Source organism: Amblyomma mixtum, chromosome 3, assembly GCF_055824585.1.
Source record: "Amblyomma mixtum isolate Tamu chromosome 3, ASM5582458v1, whole genome shotgun sequence".
Lineage (NCBI taxonomy): Eukaryota > Metazoa > Arthropoda > Arachnida > Ixodida > Ixodidae > Amblyomma > Amblyomma mixtum.
This window is the reverse complement of record NC_143014.1, coordinates 50,959,980-50,973,151: the sequence shown is the minus strand read 5'-3', so window position 1 is coordinate 50,973,151 and position 13,172 is coordinate 50,959,980.

Below are 13,172 nucleotides of genomic sequence, written 5' to 3'. Positions count from 1 at the left end.
ATCAATCATAACACAGCACAGTGGAAGTGAAAACAAGAAGGAGGAAACTAAGATCTGAAAGAAACCAGATGTAGTCAGTAAAAGACAGGAATGATAGTGCCTGTTGCTTGCAGGAGCATAAAAACTCCCTAGGAGGAAAAGACCCAGGAAGGCATTTGGCTCTTCATTGCAGAAGCTGCAAAAAGTGCAAAAAAAACTGTGCCGTTGTTCGAGCGTGTCACCATTTTGGGGAGGGGAAGGGCTTGATATGAGCAGGAAATCTTAGAAGCCTTTCTTATTAGCAATCAGAAAAATAATTGTGTAAGTGACTCGTCGCTGTGTTTAACAAACAAGGAACGTGTCTACCTCGAGGGTAGATAAGGATGATGTCATGAATGCGCCTGTCATGTGAGTAGGTGAGGATGCGCATGCGTCGGATGTTTTACAGTTGCAAGTCCAGCGCCTGCCCGTGGTCTAACGTCTCCTTTCTTGCGTGCGCGTCTCTGTATCCGCTGGTGCCGCCCCCCGCCCCTCCCTCTTTTGTTAGAATTTCAAGATGCACGAACTAGCCCAAGAGCAAACTCAATTGCACCTCGAAAGCTGAAGATGAAAAGCGGTGTTTTCAACCTCGATGGGAACAGTCGTATTTCTCCACTGAGACGCAGGACAAGGTGATGTGTTAAATCTGCCATCAGACTGTGTCTGTGCCGAAGGAGTACAACGTGCGACTCCACTTCATATCCTGTCATCATGACAAGTATGGTGCATTAAATGGAAAGATGCGTGACGACAAAGTGGATCAGCTGAAGGCGTCACTCGGAAAACAGCAAGAATTTTTCCGAAAGCCTGTCAAAACAGCGGAAGAAACGGTGAGAGCAAGCTTCATTATTGTCCATCTAATTGCAAAATCTGCAAAATCTTTCACCGATGGATTATTTGTGAAAAACCTTTTGTTTGAAGCCCAGGCGCTATCTATCCCAGCATGAAAAGGGAATTTGAAAAAATACGCCTTTCACTCAATACGGTTGCGGAGAAAATTACTGAGATAGGCCACGACAGTGAAAACGCCTTAATGAACCGATGGCGGTACTTCGCCGCTTTTTCTCTTGCCACTGATGAAAGCACTGGAATTACAGATAACGCGCAGCGTACCATATTAGAAAAAAACCTTAACGTAACAATATAAATACTAGACATTGTCCCAATGAAGGGCACCAGTATAAGAGCGGACATCATTTCGGTGCTTGAAGGAGTTGTTGAAAGCACCGGCTTGGAGCGAGAGGGGATGGTATGTGTGGCAACCGACGGTGCTATATCATTGTTAGGAAGCAGGAGCGGCCTTGCAGGAGGTTTGCGAACGAAGCTCTTGAAGGCTTGGAGTCACTGAAGAGCTTGTAGCGATGCACTGCATCTTGCACCAAGAAGTACTATGCAGCAAGGCATTGAATATGAAATCTATCATGGGCATTGTGTTTAACGCAGTGAACTTCATTCGTTCAACAGCGCTCAACCACCGTCAGTTCACCTCTGTTACAAGAGGAAAAATGCAATCCTAAGGAGATCCTATGCCTGTCAGACGAGCGCTGGTTGAGCCGAGGAAAAGTGCTGAACATATTTTTTTTTTACCTCAGAAAGGAAATCGACAGACTCTGGAAAAAGAAAAGTAAGTCAACTGCTGAGCTGCCAAGTGAGAAGTGACCTCGTTTCTTTGTATTTCTCACAGACATATGTGATCACCTGAACGTATTGAACGTAGCACGGGAAAACAAAAAAATAACGAAAATGAGCGAGGACGTTCGCGCATTTCAGGTCAAATTACAGCTCTAGCAGCGCCAGGTAAAAGCGAATAAGCAAACTCTCAAGCCACTAGGACACTTTGGCCAATAATCTTGCGATGTTTTCGTTTCGCAGATTTACTCCACAATCTCGAGGAAGAATTCAAAATTCGGTTTCAAGACATCCGCAGCCAGTCCAAACAGTTCGAATTTTTTTCTGTACCCTTCGCTGTGCGAGTCGATGATGTTGAGGCCGAGTTGCAAACAGAGTTTATTAAACTTCAAACAAGCACCACATTACGACAGAAGTTTGAAGACGTAGGTGTTCCGCAGTTTTACACGTTTTTATATTAGGCAGTTTTTTCAACTCTGCGTCACCCAGCGACAAGGATCATTGCTATGTTCGGGAGCACATATACCTGTGCCAGCACCTCTTCTCTCTCTATCGAAAGTGAACAAATCTGCTCTACGTTCAACGATGACAGACGACCACCTCATAGCTACTCTGCGAATCGTCTCCGCACAGGACCTGAAAGACAGAAAAACTTATTTTGCTGCGAGTGAGTTCTAGACCCCGCTGAGTCCCTGGGCCACTGCGCGGTCCCGCACTGCACCAGACTGGACATGTCGGGACATGACGTCGGTAGCCCGAGTCCCCGCAGTAAGCTGCGATGTCGGGTCTGCGCACGTGAGCAGGACCTCCCAGTCCTCTCAGCTCGTGATGGCGTCTGTCTCTGCGGGGGAGGATAAGCAGGGCAGCCGAAAAGGGTGTGGGAGAGTGTGGCGTGAGAGTCACCGCATAGGGAGCGTGCAGGGGACGTGCCACAATAGTGGGATAACAGCTCAGGAGATGGCAGAGAGCGGGTCTGGAGTCGTCTGAAGAGGATCTGTTGGGAGTGCGTAAGAGAAGGATGGGAGGGGGGGGGGGGGGGGTTAAGTCTGACGGTTCAAACGCGGTATTTGTGTGAGCTGTGCAAAGGTGTGCGCCCGCTCCCTCGAGAATCCCGAATCGAGACCGTCCTGAGCCCGGAAAATCAAACCTCAGGCCAATTTATTGGCAGCGTCGTTTCCATGGTTCCCAGAGTGAGCCGGAACCCCATCGGAGCTCTACCCTGCGTGGTAAATTTTGAGTAGGGGGTGTTCAACAAGTGCCAGGCAGGGTTGTGAATCCTGTCTCTGGCAAAGTTGTACAGAGCAGTTTTGGAATCGCTAAAGGTACACAAGGGTGGAAACTTGGGCGAGTCGGTAACTGTGACCCATGTTATGTGAGGTAGCGAAAAACGAGACAAAGGACAAAGAAAGACGCACACAACACAGGCGCTAACTTCCGACTGACAGAATCCTAGGCGACCAAGACGAACGTGAACCGTGTGGGCAAACAGGCGCATGCACCCGGAAAAAATAATGAAAATCGGGTGAACGAGGAACAACGGACAAACGACTCAGCGATTATTTAAGAAGGCCAGCTCTCTTTTGAACAGGGAGATAGATGGCTTGCTGACACATTTATCATCCAAAGCAGCGATACGCGCTGCTTCAATAATTTCATGTGATAACTGATCCCGGTGTCTGGCCACTATCGAGCACTTATCTAAAAATGGCACACAACTACGCTCTTTACAGTGCAAAGCCAGATTGCTGCCAGTAGAAGTTTTCAAGTTGTTTTTGTGTTCACGAAGCCTATCATTCAAGCAACGACCAGACTGACCAACATACCGCTTGCCACAGCAGAGGGGGATGTCATAAACAATGTCTTCAGTACATTTCACGAACTTTTCCCTGTGATTAATGGTGCACTGCAGCTTTTGGGGACGTTTATCGGCGGGCAAAGTTTTTTGGGATAGCGCGCTTAGCTTTCCAGAGGCTGAAAAAACCACGCGAAAACTTCCTGTCGCTCTACGCTACGCTCCATTGGCGGGCGGTGCTGTGAACTGTGCTGCCCGCGATAGATAGTCCGCGTCTGCCGCGCCACTCACAGCGTGATCTTCCTAGTATGAACCGTCTGGTCATGAATCAGGCATTGGTGCAGCAGGGTTTATCTCCATCCATTTCTCCAACCACAAAGCCACCTTCGTGACAACTGAAGACTGGGAGAGGGGCGTTACTTGGGTGTGTGGAAAATAGAGTGTTTTGTAACTTTACATAGATACACGTGCCTCAAATTGTTTGCCTCTATATATCGCAAAATAAAAACACCTACATAGCTGCGCTCAAATTTCGCATCAGGGAGTATTGTGATCATCCTTAAATTTTTTCTTCAAACTTTGGTTTCATGTAACGTGCGGCACCCAACGTATGCAAGCGACTGGCGGCGGGAAAACTTCGAGCGGCCGCATAGTTCGACTGCCCTCGCTTCCAGAAGGTACTTTGTCAGCGCTGGTGAGAGGGTCGCTCTTACGACATCGCTGCCTCCCATGGGGGCCGCTGATCTGACCCCGGGAGCACGCCGCTTCCGCGATTCGTCCGCGCAACTCCTCAGACGAAACTTTGCACCTTACGAAAGCTCTGCTTATCAAATGCAGTACCCGCTTGCGTACCGAAGTCCACAACGGCTGCAGCTCCTCCTGACTGAATTCAGGCCCCGACTGGCATCCCACCACCCTTGACTCAACGTGATAAATGGACTTCAGATGCGAAGCACATAAGAAACCTGCGTTTTTGTTTAATCCTGTGTAACGTACTTATGGGCCGATCGCAATTTTATGACGACTGCTGAGGCGGCCACTCTCCCTTGGCGACAACAGCTGCTTGTCTTCGCCTGCTGCGCAACTGTTGCAGTAAGAGGACAAGGTAGAGAACAAATAACGACAGGGTCGGTAACGACTGCGTTTAATGTACAAGCGACCTCGTGGATGCCAACAGGGCACACGTCGGGCACCCAGACACGATATCCCGGTGCGGTGGCTGGTTGAGACCTGCAGCAGGAAGACAGTAACGGAAGGCCGCGATGGCCATGACTGAGAAAGAGCGCCAGGATTCAGCGTCGTACAAAGCTCGATTCCTAAAAAGCATTCGGCGTTATAAAAGCTTGGCCAGCAGATATTTCGTGGAGACCTACTATTTTTCAATGATGATACGCCATTTCTGTCGAAAAGGAAAGGGCTCAGCAAAACATCCAAGTGGCACAGACTAGCTCCACCCTATATGATACTTCTATTACTGAAGAGTTTACCAACTCACGCTCCACTCATCACTGCTCAAAGAGCAAAAAAAAAAAAAAGGAAGCACACTTGCTGAAGTTGAGGTTGGCTTGCTTGCTTATGTGCCAATCCAAGTTTCTTTCAACATGACAGTGACATTTAGGCTAGAAATATATCTACAATGACGCTACCTCTATAGACTGCAAACCTAGGCACTGTGTTGGTGACAGGCTATTTATTTGACACACGTGTCAAATAGACTTGGCCCAAAAGAAAAGCCGTTTCTGTCGGAGAACAGCCCAAGCACTAATAAAGCGTCGAAAATGCGGGTGAACGCAAGCACCGCAGAATAGCCCAGTATTTGGCCAAACACTCAGAAAGTGTCAAGCAAGCAAACGTTTCGCAATCTGCTGGAAAGTGAATAAAAAATTCAGGGGGCAATTTGACTGTCTAAAGTGCGTAGAGACGAAAGCGTTTTCCGCACCACTTTGCCTCTGTGGCACAGGTGACTTCACCACTGGATGACGTCACAACTTATTACTGACTAATTACTAATTAAGGACGCTTAAGGCCGGTTCACACGACGGTCCGTTCGCCCGCGGCCCGCGCACTACGTGTTCATGCGTCACCACATTGAGAGGCGCCCTGTCGGCCCGCTGCCTGGTCAGCGCGCCTCTCAGTGTGGTGACGCATGAACACGTGATGCGCGGGCCGCGGGCGGACGGACCGTGGTGTGAATCGGCCTTTAAGTTTCGCATTTAGGAGTGGAACGCACCAGCGTGTTGCAACGCTGCCAGGGAATCCACGGAACGCCATCGTCCGTTCGGTGTGATGCCTTGCCCATTGGAAACACCTTTGAACGCAACGCATTTATGAGGAAAGGAAATGGCGCAGTAATTCTCTGTCCTCTCGGTGGACACCCGAACAGCACCGTAGAGAAAGGGAGGAAGTGGGGGTGGAGGAAGAAAGAGGTGCTGTAATGAAGGAAATGAAAATTGTATTTGAGGAAAGGAAATGACGCAGTAAATGTCTCACATATATCGGTGGACACCCGTCATAGATGACGTCACCTGTTGGTAGCTGCGCTCGTCAATGAGTCACCCCAGGCGCTGGATGTAACGCCGGACGGACGGACGGGAGAATGAGCCATTAGAGGTTATCGCCTTAATAGCCAGGTCGATAAGCTGAAGGAATCTGAAGACGAATGATGCATTCAACATGAACGGTTTGCTGAAGCGCACATTAACAGCGCAGTGGTGAGGCTAAATGTAGACACAAGGCTTCGAGCCAACATTTTCAGTTTTTAAGGCCGAGCTGTGCAGTCTTGCGGCAGTATGGTTGGGGCATGTTCAAGCACTGAACAGCCAGAACAGTGTTTTGAACTTCATTTTAGTATTTGTTCAGTTCTTGTTCAGTGGCACACGCCGTGTTCGATGACACTACCGCGTGGTCCTTCGTGAAAGAGCCATGCCTGTCATCCAAACAGATGCATACCACTGGCTATATGAGAACAACTTCACAAGGATGGTATATGGTTTATGGTGGTTTAACGTCCCAAAGCGATTCAGGCTATGAGGGACGCCGTAGTGAAGGGCTCGGGCTAACGAAAAGGGTTCAGCTTAAGTGAAACCAGCGAGCTATGGAAAGAAAAATGATAGGCGTAACGTTAAGAAACCGGAAGCGGGCAGAGTGGGTGATGGAACAAACGCGGGTTAATGACATTCTAGTCGAAATCCAGAGGAAGAAATGGGCTTGGCCAGGGCATTTAATGCGAAGGCAAGATAACCGCTGGCCCTTAAATGTAAGGGAGTGGACTCCAAGAGAAGACGAGCGTAGCAGGGGGCGGCAGAAAGGTGGACGGATTGTTTGCGTGTATACGGTGACCGCAAAGGACAGGGTTAATTGGAGAGACATGGGAGAGGCCTTTGCCCTGCAGTGGGCGTAGTCAGGCTGATGATGATGGTGATGATGATGCATTAAGGGAGTGATGATGGCATGAGGCCGTATGCCGAGATCGCTAAATTCGACCCAGTCAAGGAAGGCCGGAGGAGGTCAGGGAGGTTCCTGATATTTCCTGTAGCAACAATAAAAAGAACCTTCGAAGACAGCCGAGTAGCCTAAGGCATCAGTAAACGAAGCTTCTCTGTAGCGCACGCCGTCACTGGCTCGATTCGTTAAAGTGTGGTAGTCGTTTTCTTTACTGCGTTAGCAGCTTCTCCTTTCTCGAAAATTCAAAAATTACTGTGTGTGTGTGTGTGTGTGTGTGTGTGTGTGTGTGTGTGTGTGTGTGTGTGTGTGTGTGTGTGTGTGTGTGTGTGTGTGTGTGTGTGTGTGTGTGTGTGTGTGTGTGTGTGTGTGTGTGTGTGTGTGTGTGTGTGTGTGTGTGTGTGTGTGTGTGTGTGTGTGTGTGTGTGTGTGTGTGTGTGTGTGTGTGTGTGTGTGTGTGTGTGTGTGTGTGTGTGTGTGTGTGTGTGTGTGTGTGTGTGTGTGTGTGTGTGTGTGTGTGTGTGTGTGTGTGTGTGTGTGTGTGTGTGTGTGTGTGTGTGTGTGTGTGTGTGTGTGTGTGTGTGTGTGTGTGTGTGTGTGTGTGTGTGTGTGTGTGTGTGTGTGTGTGTGTGTGTGTGTGTGTGTGTGTGTGTGTGTGTGTGTGTGTGTGTGTGTGTGTGTGTGTGTGTGTGTGTGTGTGTGTGTGTGTGTGTGTGTGTGTGTGTGTGTGTGTGTGTGTGTGTGTGTGTGTGTGTGTGTGTGTGTGTGTGTGTGTGTGTGTGTGTGTGTGTGTGTGTGTGTGTGTGTGTGTGTGTGTGTGTGTGTGTGTGTGTGTGTGTGTGTGTGTGTGTGTGTGTGTGTGTGTGTGTGTGTGTGTGTGTGTGTGTGTGTGTGTGTGTGTGTGTGTGTGTGTGTGTGTGTGTGTGTGTGTGTGTGTGTGTGTGTGTGTGTGTGTGTGTGTGTGTGTGTGTGTGTGTGTGTGTGTGTGTGTGTGTGTGTGTGTGTGTGTGTGTGTGTGTGTGTGTGTGTGTGTGTGTGTGTGTGTGTGTGTGTGTGTGTGTGTGTGTGTGTGTGTGTGTGTGTGCGCGCGCGCGCGCGCGCGCGCGCGCGCGCGCGCGCGCGTCCGTCCGTCCGTCCGTCCGTCCGTCCGTGAATGCGTGCGTGTGTGTGCGTGCGTGCGCCTCGCCTCAGCATGTGTATGTGCACTCGCGTGCACAATCTTGTGAGCGCACATCCGAGCATTCACTGGTAACAACAGACAGTTGCGATTTTCGGTAATGCAAAACTTAAGCGCAGCTCTTCACAGGCCACCTGGCATGTGGCGTATTACGCTGCTAGCCACTTCCCAGGATCTGTCACCGCGGTGGATCAGTGATTATGGCGCTCGGCTACTGACCCGAAAGACGCGGGTTCGATCCCGGCTGCGGTGGTCGAATTTCGGTGGAGGCGAAATTCTAGAGGCCCGAGTGCTGTGCGATGTCAGTGCACGTTAAAGAACCCCAGGTGGTCGAAATTTCCGAGACCTTCACTACGGTGTCCCTCATGGCCTGAGTCACTTTGGGACCACCGTAATCTAAACTCTCTGGGATCTTCCTGTGGCAGCCTCCTTCCAGGTGGAGTTTAATTCGCTCTGCTACTTGCAAACCGGCTACTCCGACTACGACGCGGGTGGTGGTGGTGTAAAACATTTATTTATATTGTGTACAAGAGAGGTATTGCTTGGACCGTGCCTGAAGGGCCCGGCCCTCACGAGCGCAGGAACGTGCGCATAAGAGCTCCGCTCTAAAATGCTTCATCTAACTGCAGCCGATATACCTGAGGTGGATTGCTCTGAATGCTGCACGTGTGACGTCGCCAAAGCGTTCTACGAAAGAACGCCAACAAGCATAAGCCTCTCACCTCAGAGACAAACAACCCGAAGTGAGGGTTCTCGCACAGCTTCCTTCCTCACCATACGATTATGTTCCTACGTGACACTTGCGGTTAAAGAGGACGTACTACGTCGGCTGCTATGGACGCGGGTGGCGCTGGTATACACTCTCAAGGTTCGGTTACACTACGCATAAGTACCCCCGAAAGCAGAAGATTGGACAGCTGTCACCGTACCTCAGTTGGTAGACCGCCGGACGCGAAATTCGGGAGCCGTGGGTTCGAATCGCACCAGCGGCATGCGGCTGTTTTTTATTCTTTCTAATAATTGCACTATTAAGCTCCTAAAATAATTACACTATCAAGCTCCTATTGATGAACACCACAAATTATATTTAAAAAAGTGCAGCCCCTATGCTCCTTGGTTTCGGTGACTGTTGGCTTCCGTCATGTGCGGCAGCAATAGTCAGATATAAGCCGCTGATCAGAGAATTCAAGATCCAGCAGTCCGATAACAGCGAGGCAAAGCTGCCCTGTAGCGCGATTCGCATTTTTTTTATATACAGGGTCTGTTCTGAAAGTAGTAGGACTGGTTTTTTCCTGGGCGAACGGGCGGACGAGAGGCTGTCTGCGGGTGCAGGATCGTTGAAAGGGGATATTGGGAATGCTGGGGAAAATCGGCAGTAGGCTCTCGGCCGTTCAAGGGAGGAGGTCGCTTGTACTGTGAACCCCTGTCGAAACGTCTCGTCACGCAGAATCGTCGAGCGTTTACTGGATCAGCGCTACGCGATCAAATTTTGAGTAAATCTTGGTAAAACGGGCAAAGAGACTCACAACATGATTAAGGAGGCCTACGGTGACGCTTCCATAGGTAGATCAGGTGTTTTTTGAGTGGCACAAACTTTTCCGAGAAGATAAGGAAAGAGTGGAGGAAGACGACCGCTCCAGACGCCCTTCGACCAACAAGACCAACGAAAATGCGTAGCGAGTGAAACATTTGCTTAACAGTGATCGTAGAATGAGTATCAGAATGATTGCTGATGACTTGAGCATTCCTCAAACACAAGTTTTTGAGATCGTGACAGAAAAATTATCCATGAGGAAAGCGTGCGCGAAGTTGGTGCCGGGAGTGTTGTCAGAGGAGAAAAAGGCAGCATTCCTCAAACACAAGTTTTTGAGATCGTGACAGAAAAATTATCCATGAGGAAAGCGTGCGCGAAGTTGGTGCCGGGAGTGTTGTCAGAGGAGAAAAAGGCCAACCGGTAGGATCTTCTTCATCATGTGAATGAGGACCCCGATTTTTTGCCCAGCACAAGGTGGCAACGCTGCCTCATCACCCCTACAGCCTCGACTTGGCCCCGCCAGACTTTTTTCTATTCCCGAGAATAAAATCGACGCTCAAGGGGAAACATAACGGATCGGTAGAGGTGGTTCAACAGGCCGTGACGTGGGAGCTAAACAGCATTCCGGTCCAGGCGTTCCTGGAGGCGTACGAAAACTGTAAAACTCATTGGCAGCAGCGTGTAGGTGCGGAAGGGCGCTACCTTGAAAAATTGTAATCGTTTGTACTATTCTCTTGAACAAATTTTGTTTAAAAAAATGAGTCCTACTACTTTCAGAACAGACCATGTATATAAGCAGAACAATGTCAGCGCATCGGCTTAACTCAAAATCACTTCAGTGCAGTTACACTTCATTAGAGTAGCATCAGCATCTTTCTAGGCGTATAGTCATTATCGCATCCCAGCGAGCGCATGTATTTTCGCATTGCCTCGTTGTGTAATCGCTAGTTATTATTTTTTTTCTGAGTATCGTACCACTACTACATGGCTGCCTTTCCATGCTTATTTCCGTCGCGTGCAACAAAGAATGTTCGGATTCATCAATTTATATTTCTTTGTTTTGTAATAATAGCACTACAATGTGGGGTTTCACGCTGTAGTGGAGGACTCCAGAATAACGTAGAGAAGCTGGGGGTTCCTCAAAGTGCACTCACATCGCACAGCACAGGCGCGTTTTTGCATTTCGCCGCGAGGCGGTAACGTTTCCATTCCGCCGCGACTGCTCGACTTCGGGTGTCCAGCGAGATAAGCGAGACAGCTACTGCGTCACTTCCTTTCCTCATGAAACCAATTCAATTTCGCCGCCATCGAAATGTGGCCTCGGCACCGGTACCTAACCCGCGCCGTTGGCATCAGCAGCCGAGCACCACAGCCACTGAGTCATCGTGAGGGGTCTTATTCAGTATTTGCTGTCTGAGGCAAGGAATGCCCCCGAAAGTAAATGTTGCACAACGTGGTGGGTCACTGCGCCTATGTTTCACATATTTATGGTACACAACACAAAGAACGGGAAGCCATTCTCACTCAGCGCTTTAAGAGTTAAAACAGTGCTAACAGTTCGATTAGAGCTGTGCGTAAGCATGTGAAAGGGGAATACTGTTAAAGCCAAGATTTCACATCAGCCTGGCTTAAAATGCTTTAGAATTACCGAAAGCACATTGCAGAAGCTCCAATTAGCTTTCTTCCTAGACACCAGACTATGACCAGACCTCCTTCAGTTTCTCGCTAGCCTGGATGCCACTTCCGCACTCACTAGCGCAGACAGCTTTCGGTGGGGAAATCATCGTCCTCGCACATGCCATTTTGTCTGAAAAAAAAAAAAAAGTATAGCATGTTGGAAAAAAAGTGCGGCTGAGCCGAGAGTCCCGAACCGGTTCGGGTTCAGTTCCAAGATGGCGAAAAAATTTAGGTTCGGTTCGGTTCTGGTTCCGGGCAGAAATACGGGTTCGGTTCCGGTTTCGGATTGAGGTTCGGTTCCGGTTCGACACTCGCGACGGAACTGCCACTGCTCGCAGGCGAAGCTCTGCATTTAACCGTTCGGCGGCACATGCGCACTTCGCCGAGTGCCTTATCAGTGGCGCGCACAGACGTCACACTTCCTCCCCTCTAAGTTGCCCACTCACTGCCGTTATCAGCATCCAGCATGATATCTCTAAGGCGGACGCCGGTTTCTCGTGGGGTAGCGTGTCCCTTGATAGCCTTGATCTCGAGTTGCTCCAGGTTTGGCCGGTGGTGACCTGGGAGGTGCATTACGAGTCAGTACTGTGTCACCCACAACGATAAGACGCTCGCGGCACGTTCGAGTTATTGCCTGTTTAAACTGTTTGTAGGCTACTCTCCAACAAACTTGGGGAACAAACTTGCCATAATAACTGACGACACCCAAGAACGACTGCAGCTGTCTCTATGTCTGTGGTTCCGGAGCATGAATTAGTGCGTCGACTTTATCCGACGATAGGGAGACGCCAACACTGAATTTGTGGTCCAGGTAGCGAAGTTCCTTCTGAAAGAATTAGCTTTTTCACTCTGACGCCATGTGTAGAAGACGATCTAATACTGCTTCGAGGTTGGCTAAATGATCTTCAGTCGTCTTGCCTGTGACGAGAATATCGTCCAGGTAGCAGCAAACGCATTTAGGCCTTTCAGTCTCGTGTCCATGATCTTTTGGAAAATACCTGGTGGGGATGAAATCCCAAATGACAGTCTGTTGAGAAGAAACAATCCCTCGTGCGTATTCAATGTTAGGTATTGTTTCGACCATTCTGACATGACCACTTGATGATAGGCGCAGTTCAGGTCTATACGAACAATGTACACCTCCAGAAAGCACGGTAGACAAGTCACCGACCTTAGGCAAAGGGTACCGTGTGACATCAAGACGAGGATTTACCGTAGTTTTAATTGCCACAAAGACGTATGCCTCCATCCTTCTTGATTAAAGGTACAACAGGAGTTGCATGATTTGCCTTGGGGACTGGTGCTATGATGGCCATTCTTTCCATCTTGGACAACTCAGACTCCACAGCTTCCTGCAAAGCGAATAGAACATTTCTTGCTTTGAGAAATTTAGATTTGTGATCCGGTTTGAAGTATAGTACTGCACTTTAGCGTGTAATAATGCCCAGCTCATCTTTGAAAAGGAAGTCGCACTTCGCGAGCAGAGCGTGCAGCCTTTCTTCTAACCGTTCAGAAATGCAAATATTTGATCTTGGTATATGGCTAACACTCCAGATTTTGTTCCAGTCCAGTCAAATGGCGTGAAGCCCCTCCCAGCCCAGCAGTGGAGGACCCCGCTGGTCGACCACGTAGAGAGGAAGGCTCGCCGCGTTTGCACCGTGTCGCACGTTCAGCCTCAAGATGCCTTGAGGCTGGACCAGGCTCCTGTGTAGGTGTGAAGCTTGACCCTAGTTGGCTTGAGGCTAGCCACCGGAAAAAGTCTGCGATATTCCTTAAAAGGCATAACTGATACAACAGCACCAGTGTCTAGCTCGATGCTGACCACAGCATTGTTTACGGTCATCTGTACCATTATACGTTAAGTTTTTGATGAAGACACGCCCTTTAGAGCCACTGTTACTGGC